This window comes from Lepisosteus platostomus, chromosome 1, assembly GCF_059453375.1.
Source record: "Lepisosteus platostomus isolate fLepPlt1 chromosome 1, fLepPlt1.hap1, whole genome shotgun sequence".
In the NCBI taxonomy this organism is placed as follows: Eukaryota; Metazoa; Chordata; class Actinopteri; order Semionotiformes; family Lepisosteidae; genus Lepisosteus; species Lepisosteus platostomus.
Window position 1 is genome coordinate 57,987,903 of NC_142611.1, and position 23,057 is coordinate 58,010,959.

The following is a 23,057-nucleotide window of genomic DNA, read 5'->3' on the forward strand; positions in this document are numbered from 1 at the left end:
TATTTGCTAACTGCATAAAACACTATGCATTTGACTACAATATAATTTGACAGGTGTCTGTCTAGTCTACAATGTTGTCTAAAATATTATAGAATGGTCATCCTTGCATCTACAGCAGAATGTCCTATCTGAGTTTCATCTATTAAATTGACTACTTTACTCACTATGTCAGGACCTCGATCATTGAATTAAGAGAAGTAGTGGTCCTAATTCAGTTCCCTGTGGTATTCCACTAATCACGTCACTACAATTTCAACATTCATAACTTATTTGCACTTGGTCTTCTATGCTGTATGTTAAACATTTCCTAATCTTGAATACCTACTGCGTGCAATTTGAAGGTATAATGTCAAGTGCTGCCCCAACTTTTAAAGACTTTCTGATGATGACACTCATTTTTTGTTTCTGTGTATTCCAGAAACTACCCACAAAAGAAGCCAGTTTTGAGATTATAGCTTTTTTAAATAAATAAAATTTAATTGAAAAATGCCCCAACACAAGCTAAGCACAAGCTATCTAAGCTGCAAATGTAGAAAGATAAATGACCCACTGAATAGCATTTACTGTTGGGCAGAGAAGCTGTCTGTGTGTTTAGGCTGATAAGACTCTCCTGTTATTGCCCCTCAGTGAAAAAAGTACCAGTGCTTTAGCTTAATAGATTGAACACCACTTACATAAATGTAATAAGCAAACATTCAAATGCTTAATTTGAAATGTCACCACTAACAGCACACCGAGGCTTACCCTGCTCTATAAAAATGCTCATATTGAGATTGGTTTAATATGCTTTTGCCTTTGGAGGAAAATTAGGTGATTGAAGTTCAATTTGTATCCTGTTATTAACCATTTCCGCATGACTAGATGAGTAAATGGATAATGGATGAGGGTTTTATTATTACCTTTCTGCTAAAATGAAGTGGTATAAAAGATAAGGTGATGAAATTAATGAGCATAAGGAAAGAGGTAATCAATCAAAATCCAACAGGGAGAAGAGATGACAATATTCGAACTTGACAGAATTCACGGTGAAACCTTGCAGACTTTACTGTTTACCACTTCTGCATCTCTACAACCCCCCTGCTCATTCTCAATATGCTCCATCGCATGTATCCAAGTGATTGTGTATGCGCCGTATGTCTGCATACACACACATTCATCAAGGCTGCAGGTGTTACTTCTTTCTGGAATGAACGGTCAAAATTAGGCTGCTATTGAATTCATCTTTACGTGTACAGAGCATCACATATTGATACAATTTTCTCAGTTGCAATTAAATGACTCATTGCCCCGTCCATTCTGAAAGCTCTTCACAAGTTATTGTTATCTTTCTAAGCATAAGAAGAAAAGAAACGAAACGACTTCAAAGTAAAGTATATAAACATATCGCCACACTGTACACATCCAATATACATTCTGGAAGTTTCTGTTGCCCCAGGAAAAGTCTCTAACTGCATACAAATCTACATAATGGATTCCCTGTTGGTTTTGTCTCAAGACAATCTTTTAAATGGGTTTTTGTTAAGGGGAATTAAATAGCAACCTGCACTAGCCATTTTTGTATTTTAAAGGTTTTAAAGAAAAAATATACAAGGCACCTGACAGAAAGTCAAGCAGCAGCAGCTATAAGAAAGAGATGTTATGATGCCCATCAATACCCTTCAGGGGGAAGCATATTCTGTAAGATCAACTGTAAGAAAGGTCAGTTAAATTTAATTTAACACATGGATAAATAATTGATATCTACACAAACAAAAGTGGCCTTGACAAAAAGAGGAACAAAATAAGTAAAATTCCACAGATCACCATTTTGTAATCAGTACACAGCTGGCTACTCATTTCAATACCTAATACTTAAGCAAGCCTACAGACAAAGGCTTGCAGGGGAGCAACTGAAGAACATTATAGCTGCAAGTTATAATTTATAGTCAGTAGGTTATCGTCAGGAAATGTATCATCATGCTAAGAATCATTTGTCATCAATAGAGTTGATCAACAAGCTATGAAAAGGCACAGGCTATTAGTGTGTTTTCTCATCATTGGAAACAGGGCTAACTACATCTACAGTGAATGCTCTGAACCAAGTTACAGATACCGTCTCCTGGGATTCTCTCTCATTCCTCTTGTAAAGCCTAACCAAACACATGCCTGTTCACTGCTGTCTGAGCTCTAAATGCCATGCAAAATGCCAGCTAAATGAAACCTGTACCTCATTCTCCTTTGCCAAGATTGGTAAACGCTCATAAAGGTTTTGTCTGCCCATATGTTTAACAGTTAGCATATAATTAACAACTTTATGATTTATGTGCTTTGCAGATGTTCCTATCCTTAGTGACTTGCAATATTGACAATCTACATTGAGTCTAAAGAAATTACTCAGTAGTGCCCAAATTTAACACAGCACTATTGCCACTGTGGTTCTGATGTGTTGTAGATATGAAAACAAATGACAGAAAAGAAAATTTCAAAATTTCAAAAAGGAAAATCTGGTGCAAGCCAAAAATCAAACTACCCCAAACTGCATTTCAAAACATTTTCTGACTGTAATAACTGTATTCTCCAAGATATCTTAGTAGTATACTGTAAATCAACATACTCAGTGCTGTGTCAGTCATGTCCTCTTGCATTACACTTGTACCGATGTTCTAATACATGCTCAATGCAGCATATGCAGATGCGTTAAAAGTCTGTGTGAAAGCACGTTAGATGTACCATAAATTGTGGGTCATCTTTGCAATAAATACAGAATTGTGGATTGGCATGAAACAGTACTTTAATTAATTAAGTATTTTCTAAAATTTTCTATTTTGTTTTCTCTTTTGAATACATTTCATGGGAAGAGATGGTTGCAAAACAATATTGTAAATTCATTCACAAGCTGTGTGCAAAGCCCAATAACTGGTAAATCACACTCGACCAAAGTTGCAAACAAGCCTAATGTGCAATGTGCATGGTTGAAAATATCAGAGTTTCTAATAACAGAATAGCTTTACAAACAAGAAATGAAAAGGTGTTTTTATCAAAATGAACTAATCCTACTATGCACAATTATATGAAACAACGTAATATTGAGGATTGTTTACAATCCATTCCCATTATGTGAAGAATTTTATAAGGATTTGATAACGTTGCCAGAATGCAGGTAAATATGCAAGAAAAGTGAAACCACAGTACTCTTTCTACAAATATAGTTATCTAAAACTGAGCTTCCTGGTGTTGTATCTCATATATTTAATCAATTGCCAATTAAATCACAAGTACTAAGGCCAGAAATAATTCTCTCTTGAGAATGACATGTTCATCTGCTACTTTGAGATGCTCTAATTCAATAAGTACAAAAAAACTAGAAGGATATTTTCTAATATGAACCATACGCACAAGAACAGGAAGTATGTGAGTGGTGGTAGTAGTTTGTCAGGGGATTTCTCCATCTTAAAAACCCATAGATTTGATTTTAGTAAATAAACGCAAACTAAGACTCCAGTTCCAAGTTAAAGATAACGGTTTAGTTCAGAGAACAGATATAGACCATAGCACATCTGCCTATAAACTGCCATAAACATGAAGTTCATGAAACCTGACTGGCTTTGAGAATTTACACAGTTCAAAAACGGACTTGGTGGAATTCAGGCCATCAGGAAGACACAAAGAAGTAGAACTTTTCCTCATCATAGCCTGGGGCACAGTATAAACCTCTGAAATCTGGAGGCCTGGTCAGAATCCCAATTATTATGTGTGGACTATCCTACCACTTATTCAATTAAGAATATAAATTATAAATTAAAAAACCACAAAGGTTTGCACTGCACAGAATTAACGTGTCTTAATTTGCTGCCCTTACTACTGTGGCTGAAAAACCGATGTTCCACATGACTGGGCCTTTATCTTACTTTTACAACTTAAAGAGACAAAAAAGGCAGAGTACAGCTTTATACGGCATTAAGTATAGTGATTTATGTTTTTTCTATGACAATAACTAATTTTATGTGCCTTCCTCTGTTGATCTGCATTACAGTTTTCATTCAAATCTGTGTTTTTTTGCAAATTGTGAAAACACATTGGGCTTTTCTTCCTGAAACTGAACACCCCTTAATCTGCGCATAGCTTTGCATCTTGCATCTCATCGTACACCCAGAGTTGTCATCCCCCATCAGTAAATGAGTTCATCAATTTAATGAGGATTCAGACAAATCTGCTGCCTAATGAGCACTCGTAGTGATGTGGCCTGAGTTCTGCTCCACTGCTGCCAAAATCAGCCTGAAGAAACAGCGACACTAGTTCCAGAGCACAGTGCCCTTTGTGCACATTCTGTATCCAATTAACAAGAATTTGCGCTAGTCTAAACGATACAAGGGAAAAGTTCATTTTTGTCTTTCTTTGTGTAGATATTAGTGAAAATGTTTGGAAACAACATATTTTAATAAACCATACAAAGCATGCAGGGTAGAGTGAATTATCTAAGATGAAAAGAAGGCAATCCTTCGTGAGAAATTCAACTCACGAGGCCATCAGTTTCAGAAACATACTGTCAACACTCACAAACAGCTTTCTAATAGTATAGAAACAAAAGCTGGAAAACAAGTTACTTTAAAGAAATACATGAGAAAAATCCATAGAACTTAATTGTCACCCTTTGGGTAATCTGTGATGAATTTGAAAGTTGTTTTAGTCAAACTCGCTCACGCCCAAATTTCTTTTTCTCTATCCAAATCTCAAAAGACCTCAGCTCTTTAATGCTGCACACATTCCACATGGTTCTCACTAAACTCAAGGGAAAAACAACGCTTTAGGTCAAATATTTATTTATAAAAAAATAAAAAACAATTGAGAGATGCAGCTATTCTGTCTCAAGCCACTTAAATCGAATATAGTAATGTCTCATTTTTAGTAAATCAAAATTGTAAATCAAAGGTTATAATCATTCCAGGATGTTCTCTTCAAACAGACTCTTTTTGGACATTTAGTTTGAATTTACCCTAATAAGGATTAGATACCCTTTTTATTCCCCTTCACTGTGTTTGCTAACAGGTTAGTCTTTTTCTTTTCTCTCCAACCCGCGTGCAGCTTAGCCTTTTAAACCTGAACAAAAGTCTTCTGTGGATTTACAAAAATGCCAGTATGGTCTTGGGGTTAATTGGAAGAGAAGTGAAGCCTTTAATGCATTGACTCATTAAACATTTAGCCGACTGCAAGTCTTTGTGTTGGGCTAAGAAGAAAGGGCTCTGGACAAACCTCGCCAATAATAAGACTGCAAACTATCTGGAAAAATCACGGCAACCATTTCACAAGCTGCTCTGGTCTGCTGTTGTCTTCCATAAAAATAAACTGAAAACTGAGGTAAATTCAAGTTATTGAGTGCATTCTGCTGAAACAGGTCAGAGCATATTTTTTAAAGATAGATCATAGATCATAGCCACTACATTTTTTTGAAACAATCCCCTCACCCCCTTTAAATGAAAGCATTTCTCTCCACTGAAATTTAGATTCAAAGAGCTTTAACCTTTGGGCCTACAAGGGCAATGCCAGTTGCTTTTGGTATAGATCTGAATAAAAGCAGGATAAGGTGTCATTAGTGAGGAGAAGACGAGCGTGAAATTTGTCAGACATACGCAAATTGGGCAGGCCCTTCACCTTATGCATTGAATGGCGATTAACATTTTAAAACCAACAAGATACAAATACAGTGGAATAAAGCCTGAGTTTATTTAACACAAAGTACTCCAATAGCCTCCAATAATTGAATCGTCATTAGATGTATGAATATTTTAAAAATATATACCTGAAAGTACAAATTCGTAGCACATAGCAAAATATTTGCTTTTTAATATTAAAATGTTGCTTTAAATTCAAGAAGGTGGGAAAGTTTCTTTAAACATGGATATCCAGAAAGCAAATCAAAAGAAATCAGTAAACCAGTTTGTCAAGCCAGCCAACCAAACTTAGTTCAACTGGATTTGAAGTGAAAGCCAGGGTTACTTTTATGTAAAGTGCAAATAATGAGTGGGGCAGAGAAAATTGAAGAGACAGCCGAAGTTCTGGTGCAAAGTGGTTAAAGACTCTGAAGTATTGTTCTGAGTTTTTCTAAATCTCCACTGCATTGTGAGCATCGCAAACATCAGACAAGTTAAGATTACTGACCATTATCTCCTTAATTTTCTCCGCTTTCCCTCAAATTCCCTTTTGCTATCGCCATACTATTTTCGTGGAGTTGCACGGCCACTAAGAAGTAAACTTTCCCTAATCCTCCTATTATTACAGCCTTAATTGGATTGGAAGCGGGGTGGGGTAAAAAATAGACCCTTTTCAGAGGGTAGGACTGCAGGCAGAGACTAGGAGGAGAAAGGTTTTCCTGAAAGAAAATCCATGGGGATTTGGGGATTTAAAGGTGACTCAACTGAACCCATCAGATCTCCAACATGTAATGAATTGTTTCCTTAAACAGGTAATGTTCTAATAGTGTCTGCTGTCCAAGACTTTAAACTGAGCTCTGAAATAAAAGGTAAACTAATTGCAAAGTGGCTCATTAATGGAAAATAAATAAAAAGGTTGTTCAGATGCACTGCTCTTGCTCTGTTGAAGTTTTCACTCAACTACCCAATAGGAGAATGTGCTTTGGGAAGAACTGTGGAATGTGCTACACTGAATGGTCTCTTATTTACATTTTTTCTCTTGAGTATCTAGCAAAAATGACCTCTAAATGTACAGGGGGCAATCTTGAACAAACTGAAGTGAGGTGTTCTTTTGCTATCAGGTGAATAAAATCAAACCCTGAACATTTTTCATCATCCAATAGGCACTGATGTCGTGTATGGTATTCCTCAGACTCAACTGAGCTAATGCACTTAAGACTAATAATCATAAAAGGTCTCTTTACCAGGAACGCTGAACTGAGTGCATCATGGAACTTGAAAGCACACACATTCCTAGCAAAGGAATGTGCTATATCATCAGCACAGAGGCATCTTTGTGAAAACTATACAAAACAGAAGTTGAAAGATTTCTGTAATCCCTTAATATATTTATATCTCAGTGCTTTTATAAAGATGTGTTTTTTATTGTAATGGCTAGTTTTAAAACATGCTGTTGAAATTTAGTCATTAGTTCAATTAATCTGACAGGTTTTAGTAGGTTTAAATCACATTCCAGATTTGCCTGGATCTAAACAGAGAAAATAAAATAAGTGGCATATTAAAGAAGAAGAAAACCAAGCTCATGTTTCAAAGCTTAATGGGCATTCTGTAGCATTTACATTTATAATGATTACCAGACAAGCTTTGAACACATTCTCTATTATTCTAGTATTTTTTTTTAATGTGAGTTAGCATAGGTCTAGGATCCATTACCTCCAATTCAGACTTGAAATTACACCATAGAAACATTTTCCAGGCTTGTTTTCAGAGTAAGTGAAAGCTATTTTAAAAGAGAAGCATTCTTTCAAATTTGTAGATCACATCTTTACATTACAAACTTGGATCAATAAATGGTATGGTATCCCTTTGACTTTTTATAACTTCATCTCACATTGTGCTCATATTTGATTTCTTTAAATCCCCTTACAGAAAAATTGAAAAGCCTTTAATTAAATACTTTAGACTGAAACTGCTGTTTTTAGAAAGCCCCCCATTGATGGTGTTAAATCAGTAGCCCTCAAATGCATATATTTTAGATATGCAAGAAACACATTTTTTTCATTGATCCAAAAATGAAGATGAAGCTTAGAAAACAGTCTGTTTTTTTAGACATAGAAAGCTCTTCAATTTCTTTGGAAAATCAACTGGTAGAATGTATCTCAAGGAGTCAAGTAACCTTGAATTCCTTGGGCTCAGATCCTTCATCCCTGAATGTTTCAAGAGACATTGTTTAGAATTTGTTCTATCAACCAAACTAATCTGTATCGTCCCAAGTTTTTGTCTTTATGTAGAACCCAAAAAAAATTAAAAGAAGGTTTTTTAACAATGCTATAACACGGAAAACACAGAGAACATACTGTATATCTAAATTACTCTTAGATTTGGAACTAAATTATAACTCTTTAAACCATTTATCACAAGCACTCTTTCCCAGCACTGTCGTTGCATTTGGCATTTACTTAGCCGTCTATTTTTTAAAAAGAGCGAGAGAAAAAAAAGATTTATAAATCCTTTAATCCCATTGTCATCTATAAAGGAGTCACAATTGAGTGGCCACAGTCCCTATGGATGTGCCATTTCATCCAGACTGGACGGTTCATTAGTCATAATTACTATAACAGCACTGAGGAGATGGTGCCTAGCCCTGATCCCAAACCAGGAATAACCCGCCTGGATGTCTGCTGCTTTCACCTCTCTAAGGACAGAATGCTGTTTATCAAACATGGCATGTTTGTACGACCAAGAAATTTGGTAGAGAATAGTTTTTAAACATTCGCAGACGCTCTTCAGATTCATAAAACGGTGCATATTTACCAAACTGACATACAAACACACATGTATACAGTATATAACATTTATGGCTTTTTGTTTCATTCATCCTCTGTAAACACATGGACATAAAGACATGGTTACAATCAGTCATGTGTAATATACTGTACAGTAGGTCATTGCTGAGTTGATCAAGCCTGTTTTACAAAGCAAAGGAAACAATCGATAGATCAGGACACAGTTTCATTGACTGCTTTTAATGCGTTCTTCCCTTCACTGTAAAAAAAAATAACAGATTTTTTAATATCATCTGGCTGCCGAGCTCTCGCATTAATGAGAGCCATGCATAAACAAAGAGGGAGGAATGGGAACAAATTATTTGAAATTAATGTTCATCACCACAGTGCTGATATCAGAAAAGGTGAGTGATTCAAAGCATGAAAAACAGAACAAAATGAAAAACACTCGTCTGCTGTCGATTAAGGGCATAAAAATTCATTAAGGACATAAACATTCAGGTCATCAAGCTCTTTGATTCAACAGGATCTGCAAGAAATTCTTGAACTAGAACTCAAAAAGCAGACCTCTGTGTTGTTTGTTTTTTTTTAAGTGTATATAGTGTATAAATTTGGTGGCTTTGACTTTCTTTCTCCAAAATTTAGTAGTCAGGGATAGCCTACACTAGCGGGCACACTGATGCCAAGCTACCAGAGCTGCATCATCAGAAACTGAAAATGACGGCTATCATGCCATGACACTTTTATTTTTTAGAATGTGCCCAACAGGCTTTGAGTACTTACGGAAATGGATCAAACATAAGCATTCAAATAACTGAAAGATCAAATACCTGAACGTTTAGATACACTTTTATATACTTGACTTCACTGATTCAGTCGATCAACCCTATGAGCCATCTTATAATATGCTTTTCTTAAAAAAAATAAAAACTACTTGACTTATTCCTGAAAAATACACTTCCAAATTTTTATAACGTGTGACTGTCAACAAAATGTTACATTTACCAAAATAAAAATAAAAATCATGGTATTCAAGTGAACACAGGGTGTATATATTTATTTTTTTTATATTTATGTGATCAAATATAGTAGCCTTATTTCGGTAGTAGTTGGGGAACTACAACCGAAAGGAACTATAGATCCTTTCATAATGCTTTATAAAGGAATGAGAAACCAGCATTCAGCATTCTATTAGGTTACTACATGGACCCGGTACTGCTTTGAAAATATCAGTCTTTTCAGATGACACTTTCAGCCTTGAATTCTCAGAATTGGAATAGAGATTGGCAGAATCCTAACACATATACATGAAAGATCAGATTTGACATCAAGCTCAGAATTGGCGTTTCAGTGGCGCGGTCACTGCCTCAGTGACATAATCGCTCAGTACTCCACCAGGAAACCCCAGCAGGTCTTTCTTTTGTTGTGTGCAAACTTTGATTGTTGCACCTCTACACACAGTCTCACCTCCCTGTCGTCAGGCTGAGGCAGCACTGTGCTGGAGCATGCACTTGTTCCAAGAAAGACATTAGTCATCATTAGCAGAAGCACTGACACCAAGTCTAAGTGCTTCCCCGCAATGACCAAGTGGCAATCATCTTTCCTCTAGCCTGTCACTGCTGATTAAGCTTTTCTTTCATGAAAATTTAATTTGCTGCGTTCTCTAGCCCTATTTTACATTTCTGCAATAACAAAGCATGTCAAACCCCCACTCTGCAAATGGCAGCAAAAAAAATCACTTTGCACACGAAGCTGAAGATGAAACAGTTTGCGGTTCTCAGCTCCACCTTTTATCTTTAATAATATAAGGTATAAAATAATGATGTCTGTTTGCTGACAAAAGCAGTATATTTTTCCCGGCTTACACAGATCCAGTGTTCTGGAATTCTTTTCTCCTAGGCGAAATTACTGTACAATTGTCTGAAATTATTAAAAAGCTTCTAAAACTCTGAAACCTGGCAATACACAGGAAATTAATACATTGTTTTGCATACAACATAAAGGGTCATCAGATTAAACAGTTCACATTCTGCAGAACAGTCAGAAATAATAAGCTGATTAAGGTTATGTGATGCCAGAAAATAGTTTCATGTAACCCATATCTATTTCACAGCAGAACAAGATACTACATCTAAAATGTACAATGAAATAAATTCCTCTTACTTCTTGGCACAATGTTAACAGTTCAGAAAATAACTCAAAATGATTGCCAACTAAATTATTAAATTTTGAAGAACATGTTAATAGAGCATGATAATTATTTATCTTTTTGCATAACTTAGCAAGCTTCATAATAGCCTCAGCAAAATAATTTGGATGACAGTCATAGCATCTTACAACCCCAACATGTCAAATATGGGAGAAGAAGGACTTTGCTCGCAGGTGATTTTTATTATTAAGATTCAGGAATAACAGATCCTGCTGCTATGTTTGGCCATGGTCCTACACTTCAGATTAACGCAACATTCCAAACATCAATAAAGACCTTATTGCTTATTTTAGATAACTCAAACATTTACTCTAATTTCAATTTGCTTGAACAATTCTTTACAGCTTTGTAAATAGGAGTAATAATATCTGAGTCCTTGGGAAAACTTCAAAATCATGTAGAAGGACCTTTTGAGTCTTTTATTTTAGAAATGAAAAGGGGCAGGGCAAAGAGAAAAACTGACGATTCATAAAAAAGTCATTCTTTGCCAACCATAAACAAAAACTGCAAATGAAACGTATGCATGCTGTATCAAATTCTACTTATACTAAGAAGCCAGTCCAAATATTTCGTTTCTTCCAGTGAGTCGGATTCAAAGCTGAGATCTCGACAGACGAGAACACAGAGAGACATGAGCCTGCTCTCTCAGTCCTTGTCACTGAGTGGTTGAGCGATTCATTGACCGTCCTCGGATGCACCCTGTCAGTGCTGAAGGAAATATGAGCGAAGGCTGTGGCTACTCTTCTTTGAGCTCATTGATAATGACATACCTGCTTCACACGCCTGTTATCCATAGTACAAACTACTTAGGGCTAACTGAAAAATCAATAGCCTCTTTACACTGGCTCCCATCAGTGCCCTCTTTGATTGTCAGCTAAAGCCTAAGGTCAGCTCTGACAAGAAAGGGGCAGCCAGTGCCTGATGCTTTCAGGACCACTAACAATTTAAAACTGCCCAGCGAAACTGTACATTTTTCTCTCCACCACACCCCTCTCTCCTCCTCAACAATTAAAGCAAAACTAGGCCTAGCCATTAAAGTTTAACCACACCGGTCAGGACTGAATGCAGCCCAGCTGTACACACTATTGGCCCTTTTCTGCACAAGCCAGGAAATCTACTGACAAGTTAAACAAAACAGAAAGCTGTAACTGTCATAATCTGCATCTAGCTTTCTGAGCCAACAAGGGTGTTATCAGCCAGGACAAGGCCTAGAACACACAAATCAAGCATCCTTCTGTTACTCTTCATCATAAATCTTCGACCTGAAGCGAAAATAGATAAGGTGGACAGTCAAGAAATGTGCTGCACACCTTAATGCATAAACATATAGGCACTTTTGTACTGCATATCATTTATTAATATCAAATGGTAAACTTCAGAAATGTTTTTGTAAGACAAACTTCATAAATGGAAAATATCAATATCTGCAAGGCAGACTCCTGTGGAATTATTATTGTGCCTAGGCTTTATTACTGATCTGCAGATAGAAGTACTTGCTACACTACACAATTTCAGGAATACGTAATGTAAAGTAATTAAAGCTAGAGGAAAATAAATAATATATACTATGTATATCTAACAAACATGTACTGCAAAACCTTCTATCAGACATCTAGACATATTTACCTCAGTCAGGCAGAAAAATGCTACAACTTGGTGAAAAGACAATAGATAAAAGATATAATAACTTTTATCTAGTTATTAGCATTAATAATTGACCTTGCTTTCAAAAAGAGTGAACTAAAATCATGCCAGAGAAATGTACCTCACAGCATTAGGGAACCACCAGAAACCTACACTGTTGCAACCAGATGCACAGGGCTGTTGAGTTCTTAAGGCTGGTGCATTTGTCCTTTTGTCGAAAACATGGTGAAAGAGGATTCATCTGAACTTACTGTACCACATTTGTCCACTGTTCGACAGTCCACTGCCTGTGCTTGTTGGGCCACTAGCCTTGCAAAATGAAACATGTATTGCTAATGCGATGCGCATTAAGTTTATACACTGCAACCCGACTATGGTACTATGGTACCCTACTCTGTGGAGTCTGCGAAGGACAATTTTTGACTGTGAATAATGCACAGATATAAGGATCCTGGAATATGCACTTCTAACCACTGTTGCTGTTTGCTGATAATGTCTTCCCTGTGAGTTTCCATGCTGACATCACTTTAGATACCACTGCCTATGAAACATCAGAAAGCCAAGCTGTCTTAATCACTAAGCATGCTGGGATGTCATTTGCTTGAATTATATATGTGTCACACCTGTGTGCAAACCCTTGCATTTGATGGCCCTCATTTACCCAGGTGTTCCCATATTTTTGTCCACTACCTGCAGCTTCCACCCATCACACCTGTGTTAAAAAAATCTGGCGAAGACCATTCAAGAACATTCTCTTTCCAATTTGTCTTAGATCACCAAAATTCTAGAAAAGGCAGTAAAAGCCTGAATACTAGCTAACGTGATGATGCTAACATCTTGCATCAAATGAGCCCCTTTCCATTTCAATTGGGGCTTAGAAAGATGCACAGTACTGAATCAGACAATGATTTGCTATGAATTTAATAATTTTCTGAACACTTTTTAAACTGTCCATCATGGTATCATGTTAGATCACAAAACAAATAACGTAGGAGTCATTGCTTTTTCCCTTTGGTCTTTCACCTCCTATTCAACTACCAGGGGCTATTTCATAAACCTTTGCTATTGGTGTCTTGATAACTTTTGTGCTCTTGTTGATGGTGCCAAAATTAAACCCTAGAATAAAATTAGGAATGCAAGTGTTACAGTTGACACCCACCTATAATTACAGGATGGAGACACTTGTTATGAGACTGAAAAAAAAACACTTAGATGGTATCCTTTATTGCAAGATTATTTTTTATTGCTTGCTTGGGTTTTCAGATTCAAAACTGTACAAATTGTACAACTTGGTCCTGGTTGCAAGGGATGGACACAACGTGCGTGGCACTGAAACAGTGACTTTCTGTTCAATCTTGAACAAGCTAATAGTTTTTAAACAGCAAAGACCACAATGAACTGGAAATTAAAGTAGCTGAAATTGATAGTGCAGAATAATTAATTTTATGGATTACCAATGAAAAATAGTCAGAATATCCCATTCCAGTTGGTATGGTTTTGAAAACAGAATACTGTGCCAAATCATCTGGAAAATAGGTTTCTTGAAAATGGCATCTTCTATTTTTGGATATGGAGAAGCAAACATCGCAATAACCAACTGGGTTTTTGTCAGGTAAGATGTTGAACTATTTGTCTCTTTTTATTGCTAATGTTCCTATGAGTACATCAAGTAAAAATTCAAATGAAACGTAATATTAAACAGCATGTAATATGTAAAGTAACCAACATATGCAAAATATCGAAGTACACTGTTTAATATAAGAACCATGAACATCTGTTTCATGACTTCATCAGGTCTGTTAAGCAGATGCACTGTCCCAACAGGCAATTACTACCATTGGGTGATTTTTCCACAGCTCGAGCTGCTGGGCATTAAGAGCACAAGCTGTTTAAGTGCACAATGAAGTAGCTGAGAAAGTAAAGGCCACTTTAGAACATAACCTGAACTTCTTGACATGTAACACGCAACTCAAATTTCTTTAGAAACAAAGTGAAAAGAACAAATGGTTTGAGCTTTCACTGATGTGGGCAACATTCTTATCATCTGCTTCACTGTCATTATAAGAACATCATATATTAAAACAAAATTGTTTCAAGGAATTGCAGATTTTGAAGTAAGTAACAGTAGAACAGTCTTTAAAGTTAAACTAAGTAAGTTTAACTTTAAAGACTGTTCTATTGTCCTTAGGAACCTTTTTTCTGCTAAAATATTAACTTTTTTTTCTGGCCTTGATAAGGCAGTGAAATATGTAAATCTAGGGAAATTCACTCTTTTTGCTTGTCATTCTAAAAACAAAGATTAATCTTTAAAACATTCTTTAAATCAATGTATTCAAGTTAACAAATCAAACCCCTCCAATTTTCCCTATACATAACTAGCTCTGATACCGCTATTATGTAGATTAATACTTTGAAGATACCAATTAATTTCCTCCCAAGATACAAATCTGATACATTTTAGGCAAAATCTATGCCATATGCATTGATATGCAGTGTAGCTATAAGAACAGTATATTTAAATATGACTTTTGCTTCACGAGATCCCAGCTGCTAACAATCTGTTGAAGTTCCATAGCTAGCTTGACTTTCAATGCAAAACTAATTAACATACATCAGTCACTGGGTCTAGGCCTATTGACATGATCTCCACAATTTTCTCAAACAAAGAAAAACACCTGGAGGTGACAAAACACAGACGCGTTTTTTTTTGTTTAAAAAGGTACAGGATACCTTTTGCCAAATCAATGACAGTCCACTGGAATACACAGATAAAGAAACATACAGTAAAACATACTGGGTGAATTAAGTTGCAGTCAGTCGCATACTCTTTTTTTAGAACAAGTACTGATTGCCAGTGGAGCCCAGCAAGTCAAAAAAATTCCTACCAAACGCCAGGCAAATCCTGAGCAAGGTGATAATAAATGGCAGCTTTTAAAGTATTTGCATGAATCTCCCCACAGACTAGGCTAGGGGATCTGGTAGTGCGTCAGCCCCTTTAGGGGGCTTATCAGATAGTGCAGAGAAAGGGCATGGACAGTGTCCAGCCTCATCAGGAGGATCACTGGGAAGAAGTCACACAGACATAGATCAAAGAAGACTCACTGCAAACCATGGAGAAGTCTCCAGCTAGTCTTTTTTTTCTATTCAATAAAAAAAGCTCTTTAGGATCTACAGATAATACAGGATGTTTCAAGAAAAGAAACAGAATAGGGAGAAAAAAAAAAGATCTTTGATAGACACAGGCCTTCAAGCAGCTGTTTTGCATCCAAGACTTACTTCAGAAAGCTGAAAATTTTTTTTTTGTCACAAGACACCAATTTAATAGGGTGTCAAAGATGGCTTCCAATGTTTCATCTGGACAAACATGTTGTGAGTACACTTTTAGATTTTTTGTTTTTCTACAACTATAGAGCTTTAGTTTAAAATAAATTGAAAGCAAATTTTCACAACTGAAGTATCCAAGTTTAAGAGAGCACTCATGCTGTTCTTGAAACAGATTATAACTCTAGCATTTATGTTAGATATGCCCATAGTAGATAACATTTATATAATCAGATTCCTTAACTATTTCCAGTGGATTGTGCTGTATTGAAGCTATTACTCAAATCCATATATTATACTGTTACCTCACAAAAGCAGATACTATTAAAACATTATAAAACCCCTGACAAAACACCTTACACTTTCAACAATGACCCAGATGTGCAAAATATCAGAACAGTCATTAGAAAAGAATCACTTCCTAAAACCATGCTTACAGGCATGCAGTGCTCAATCAATGTGATCAAAAAAGGAAGCTAGTATTTCAGGAGCAGGCCCATTAACAATGAGCATTAGGACAGTGAGAAAATTAAAATGTAAAAGCAAATATAAGAATACAGAAAATTGATCTTTTACTTCATAGTTCATTAGCCTGAATAATTTTGTAAAAATATTTCCAAAATGTGTGATGACAGAGTTAAACCAATTAACTGGACTCAGAAAGCAACTGCCAGTGATAAACTGAAAAATTAGAACTTGATGTTTCATAAAATAAGTAGCCCGGCTTTCCATCTATCAAATACAGCACCTGAATTAGCAGCCAAGATATAGTTATATCTCAGGTGGGGTGAAGGGAATGGTCATCTCTTTCTGGAAGTCGGCTATGATTTCCAATTTAGAAGTTAACCTTTTCTTTTCTAAAACAGTATAAATACTGTTTGCAGGTAGGTTAATATTGCTACAAACATTCTGTAATGAAAATAAAAGTATCCATTCCAGAGAATTCCCAGCAGTCAGTGTGCACTAGCTGCTTTTACAGTAATCTAGAAGTATATGTTCTTGGTGTATTTTAAAAACACAAATAATTACACTTTAATGTGTAATTTAATCACTACAAATAGTTATGTCAACTATATTTGCTACATTCAAATAAAGTATATTCAACAAACCCTCTGAATATCTTAGTTAAGAAAAAAAGAAGAAGAAGTAGAAGACAGCAGTAAATACAAGTATCTCCAGAAAGCTTTTAGTTTTCAGCAACATATTGACACCAGTCCATTTCTAAGTATACAAATCATGGGCAGTTGATGGGACTACAGTCTGGACACTGGTAAACAAGCATGAGGTGAGCCCAGGCTGTAAAGAAGCTGTTCTATTTGTTCCTCTCTTTGTGTTTAAATACTTCTTATTGCTGTTATATTCTGACGGATATTATAGTTCTTATCATTTATAGAATGTTTAAGACTATGTTGTACAGTTTGAGATTTGGGGGAGGTTCCTCACCAAAGAACTGTTTGGGAAATGCAAGGAAAGTAGGTCGAGAGATCTCTCAACATCATGGTTGGAGCGAAGGAGTCAAGGCAGCTGATCCAGGGTCTCCATTGGTTGCGTAAGAGTTCCATCATGACAGAAAAGCAGATTATGTAATCTGCTTGCATGACTGAAGAGCTATTCTCTTCCGTACAGTATGTCTACACGCCAGTGGTTAGATGGAAGTTCTACCGCAGCAGGAAAAGCTTCCTTTCTAGAAGATTATCGTAGTGTCAGCCATAAGCACCTGAAGTGTAGGGGATCCTGAAATCATGCTGGCTCCCGAAGAGTGGTACTCAGGAAGCTAAAACCATGGATAGAGAAGATATATTTTGCTTCTAGGGACATCGGTTCATCAAAGTGACAGGAGAGCAAATAGGCAGGTTGTCACTGCAGATCTGAAGACAAAAGTAGGACCTAGGTCCTTATTCAGCAGAATTTCTACTAGAAAAACAGCTTGAAAGAGCCACAGGGCCGCAGCTGGCAGCAGAATACCAACAGGTGTGCTCCCCTAGGTAACCATCCTAATGCAGGTAGTCAACCAGGAAACTCCACTGTTTTGCTCCCACACCAGAGAATACTCTTGGGAGTGACAGGACTGGCCTTTTCTCTAAAAAATGGAATCACGAAGTCTAGAGGTTTGAGTTTACAAATCCTGAGCCAGGGCTACACTGGGGACAATGGTTACTGGGTTAACTTTGGCTTCCAACATGGACATCTGGAAACTCCACAAGGAAAGAGTAGTGGCCATGAGGCCCAGGCCCTGGAAGGAAGTGATGGGCCTACATCCTGGGCTTTGAAGGACTTTGTTTGAACGTGAGTTTAATAGGAGGCTACTCTGTTTGTAAATTTTAGCTGTTCCCTCTCTGTGTGTTTACTTGTTTTTGCTGTTGCATTCTGGTAGATGTTTAAGACTGCACTGTGCAGTGTGGGATTTGTGGATAGATTTCTCAGGTCAAAATAGCGGTGTAAAAAATTGCAAATCACTTTTTTTCTCATCCAGTAATATAATCAGATGTATTGATTATGATACATAATTCACAAAATAACTTAACATTCAAATGTCAGCTGAAAAAGACAAGTCTCAGTTTAAAAACATTTCCGATTCATTAGGTTATTGAATTGTGCTGCAGAAATTCTGATATCCAAGGTTTCATACAGCACCATGTGTTATTCCAGTAATAAAGGAAAGAACTGCACCAGTAAAAGCATGTTAAAAACTACAATCAAATGTGTCAATTTTAAAATGATATTTATTAACATCACACATAATAATGACTCAAAGAATGGTAGAATTTCTACTTTTTTTTAGAACAAAGCTTCACACTCAGCAGCACTAAATACCAATGCTGGTTAATTACATGTACTGTATCTTATGCCAGCAGCCATATCACTCTGCAACTCACAACTGGCAACCCACTGAAGCTAAGCAGGTGTGAGCCTGGTCAGTACCTGAATGAGAGACCTCCTGGGAAAAACTAAGGTTGCTGGTAGAAGAGGTGTTAGTGGGGCCAGCAGGGGGTGCTCACCCTGCGGTCCATGTGAGTCCTAATGCCCCAGTATAGTGACGGGGACACTATACTGTAAACAGGCGCCGTTCTCGGATGAGACGTAAAACCGAGGTCCTGACTCTCTGTAGTCATTAAAAATCCCAGCGTTCTGGCGCACTATGGCAGCCGTTGCATCATCCAGGTGGATGCTGCGCATTGGTGGTGGTGGAGGGGAGTCCCCATTACCTATAAAGCCCTTTGTGCGGAGTGTCAAGAAGAAGTGCTATATAAGTGTAAGCAATTATTATTATTGTTGTTGTACAACTGTACAGCTGGAGGCAGTGGTCCAAGCTGCCACAGTGATGCAATAGGTTAACACACACATCCAAGTTCAAAGACAGACCTAAGGGGACAAAAAGCAAAACCTACCTCAACAAAAGAGATAAAGTTATGATCTAATAGCTGATGCACAGTGTAAATGGAAATAGTTATAGGAGAGCAAATTAAAAGCAGATCAAGAATGCATATAGCACAGTAGGCAATATATGAGCTAGCCAAAGTAATTTAATTCATGATGGCATCTACACTTTTTTAATTCTTAAGTGAAATAGTATATACTGTATACTCTTAGATGTGTTGCCTGTGATTTTCAAGAGTGGGAGGCACAGGATTCTACTTTGTGTTTTGAACTCCCTTTTAAAAACAGTTAAATTGCAAAAAGAAAAAGAAATTGCAAGATACCTAGAACTGAAGATCAGCTTATTTGAAACAGCTTACATACTATATTTACCCCCAAAAATGTTTTGGAATTCTACACCAAATGAAATAAGCAGTGTTTTTTTCAGGCAACTTTATAAACATTAAATTTGATACTGCACGGATAACAGCCAGTTTCTAGCAGGGATGTCTTGTTTTTGTTCTTATTGCTTTCTTCAAAGTGCTGACATCCTCTAGATTTAAAAATTAGGAAAGTAGACGCAACATCAATTGACATTTAAAATGGCAATGACTTCAGACTTGCCATTACTGAACAACTGGTATGGCCTACGTTAACATAAACATAAGTAACATAAAAGGCTACCTCTTCTTTTTCTAGCAGTTGTTACGGTCTTGGACTGTTTCCATCGAAATACTAAAAACACTTAAAATGTTTAAAAATACAGTAAAAACAACAAAGCAGACAAAAAACAAAAAAACAGCACATTTTAATATGACTTAAAAGGATAAGAAGCTCTTCAAGGCTAGGAACTAAATTGGAGGAAATCAAGCATTCAGTTTGTGTACTTTCTGTTGGCTCTACAAAATAACTTTTGTTTAATGTCATTAAAACATCAACACCACCACTTTTTACTCCAGAGGCTTTTCCCTGCTCAAAATGAACTTAATATCTTGGTAATAAAAAAGTACCAACTTAAAATTAATTAAGACATCCTACCATTTATCTGTTAATGTTTATAGGATTAGGGCTTTTTGACATTTAGGGCTGCCATTAGCTTGGCTTTGTATTAAGAAAACCTAGCATGCACCAGCGAATCATTTGTTTTCAGATCTGCACTTGCCCTGAAGCAGTTTGAGCTTCATCACCAGTGCAAGAATGTATGGAAATGACAGGATATGGGTATTAGTTATTTTCCCATACTGTACTTCTATAAAAGGAAACAGCATGTTTTTTTTTTTAAACAGAGCACTAGATTTGAGAATGTTCAAGAGAAGACTGGAGGAATGTGCAAGCGAACAGCACAGCAAGCCAACGGACTGCAGTTCATAAAAGCTTCTATTCTGGCTTCTCAAATTGTGCAAAGTTGTTCGGATGTAATGCACACAAACTACGCACAAGTGTTCATGCGCAAAGACAACAGCGTAAATACATGTCATTATGCAAGTTTATTGACATTTCTACCTTCCAGTGAAATTTTAGAATAAAAATAAAACATTCTAAATGTGACTAAATTTGCATTCTACAACAAAGTTAGAAGTTTTCTTTAATAACTGCTTTTACACACAGATTAGCAGAACACACAGATAGCTAGCTCTGTGATTTGAAACTCTTTTTATGCAGAGCAAATTACAAATGATAAAAAGAGCGTTATATGTAACACCACCATATTAGCCATATGTAGTCCATTTTAGCTAATATATGTTAGCCATAGTATAATCTCTTATATATAAATGCCTAAAAACTAAAATAATGTTTTTATATTTCTACAATATTGATTCTAGATACTTATTATATTATAGATCATTACCAACACTACAGACCTATTCTTTTCAAATGGAAAACACATCAGTTGGACGACTTTTGTGAATGCAAGTTAGAAAGAAAGAGAGAGGCCATCACTGTACCAAATAAACATCAATGTCTTCGACTAGGCAAGAATTATGTAAATTCTGCTTAACCTAAATGATATGGTCTTTGAAGCTTTAAAATAACATACTCTTGCAGTTGTGTTTTTTAGGAGGTCAGTTTTCTCAAAATATTATATAATCTAAAAACTCCTTTAATGATAAAACAGATAATTCGCAATTTTGATCTGTAGTTGAGAAAAAATAATTATCGCTGTATAAACGTACAGTACATTAAACCGAGGCTTACTTTTCACGAACCCCCGACGGCAATGAGGCTCATAAAGAACAAAAGCGTCTAGTAATGGCATGAACCTGCTAACAGGGACTTAACCAAACAAACACACTGTGCTTTAGTTAAAGAGAATGTCCAACAGACTCCCTAATGAATTTACTGCCAAGCAGTACCAGACCTCCGCCTCATTAACTCAAGTACGACAAGAGGGTGTATGAGGGCTGAAAATAGATCAATTGGTTGCAAGAGTGTCAAGTGCCTTTCAATGAACTAGCCTTTAATTTCCTCTATTCTTTTGTCACATAAGTCAGTATCTGCTTTAAAACTCCGCGCCTTTACCTTCTCTACAAGACACCCTCAAGGAGACGGGGATAGGCTCTTAAAGCAAGCTGAAATGAAGCCTGAGACGATAAGGGCTCTTCAATTACATTCTTCGATACTGCCCCTTTAAATTATTCATATCGACAAGTTCCGCTGAGGATTGTCAGTTTTAGAAGCGTTCATTTTAAAAACGGTTATCATAACCATATTCTAAATCGGTTTACTCCTCTGGTTGCAGCAAGGCGCGTGACATTTATTCGATCCGTTATCACTCCGAACTTCGAAACTAGTAGGCCAAAACAGGTAAAAAAGACGGAAAATATCGAATTAAATACACCTATTGTCACTTATATTCACTAATACATTTAATAACTTTTTTCTCGTATTCATCCGTTTAATCTACACACATTAATATGATTCCTCAAACGTTTAAGATGTAACTACTGTACATACAACTTTATCACATGCATTTAAATACAGCTATATAATATTAAAACACAACTTACTTTCTATGCAAGACATACCAGAATTATTACATTTTTTTAATTAAAAAAAACTAATCGATTTTTTTTTATATCGTACTTGTAAAGGAGCGTGCGAATGAATAGCTATTTCTTCAGCTGGTCCTTGTAATGTGCGATCATCTAAAATTTAAAGAATAATCAGTTTCACTAACCTACAGTATATAGAAATACAACCACCATATGCAACCAGTAAATTCTTCAAATCTATCTTAATGCCTTGCAGCTATTAACTACTAGGCATGTAATCAGCGTTACAATATTAGCAATCATACAGTTTCCCAGTTGCGGTTTCATGTTATTATCTCATGCTTCCTCTTCAAGGGTTTTGCCGCAAGGTGCAATCGGCTATTACTTCTAACCGCTTCTCATCTACTTTAACCATACCGACGTGAGAAAAGTTAATGCAATGATCTCCGTTTTTTATTTTTTATACAATAATGTAACTGTCACCCGATGTAAAATTTCCAAGACTACCTTTGTACCAAAGCAGATAATTTGGAAATCTGAAGCTTTTAAAAGCAAGTTTATTCGAATAATAATAAAATGCCTAAAAGTATCAAATGGTATCATTTCCGTTCCCTTAAAAATGAAATCCAAATGGTTCCTTTAAAATTCAGGGATAAAACTGCATTTTAAAGAAAACGGAAAAGTGCAATGATTACTAAACAATTTTAAAAAAACTATTAGAAATAAATATATACACAAGGAAGCTGGCTACAAAGTAGAAGTACTCTTGTTCGCCTTAGCTTACAAATGAAATGAGCAAATTACAAAGACCAGGACAGGGAGGGGGGAAAAGCGCAGTAAATTCCTGCTGTTGGAGTATAAAGTCACTAAGCAGGCTCTGCGGCTGCACACCAAACTCCAGGACTATACTCTTTTCTCGCCTCCCGAGCAATTGTTTTTCTTCAATCACACCATAAAGAAATGCGTCTGTTGTTAAAATGCTTGAACATGCACGTCAGCGGTATATTTTGTGAGGGGAAAAGGGCAGTTAGTATTAATAAATTAAAACCCAAATCCAATTGTAGATTGACAAGAAAGAAAAAAAATGCATTTCTAAGCCATGCAGGTATACAGCACAGTT

General features: G+C 36.3%; 1 protein-coding gene across 1 annotated transcript in view; it reads right to left on the reverse strand.

Moving 5' to 3' along the window:
• lrba (LPS-responsive vesicle trafficking, beach and anchor containing) overlaps window positions 1–23,057 on the reverse strand; it is a 283,565-nt gene that overhangs the window by 90,007 nt on the left and 170,501 nt on the right. The gene's annotated exons all lie outside the window — the stretch shown is intronic.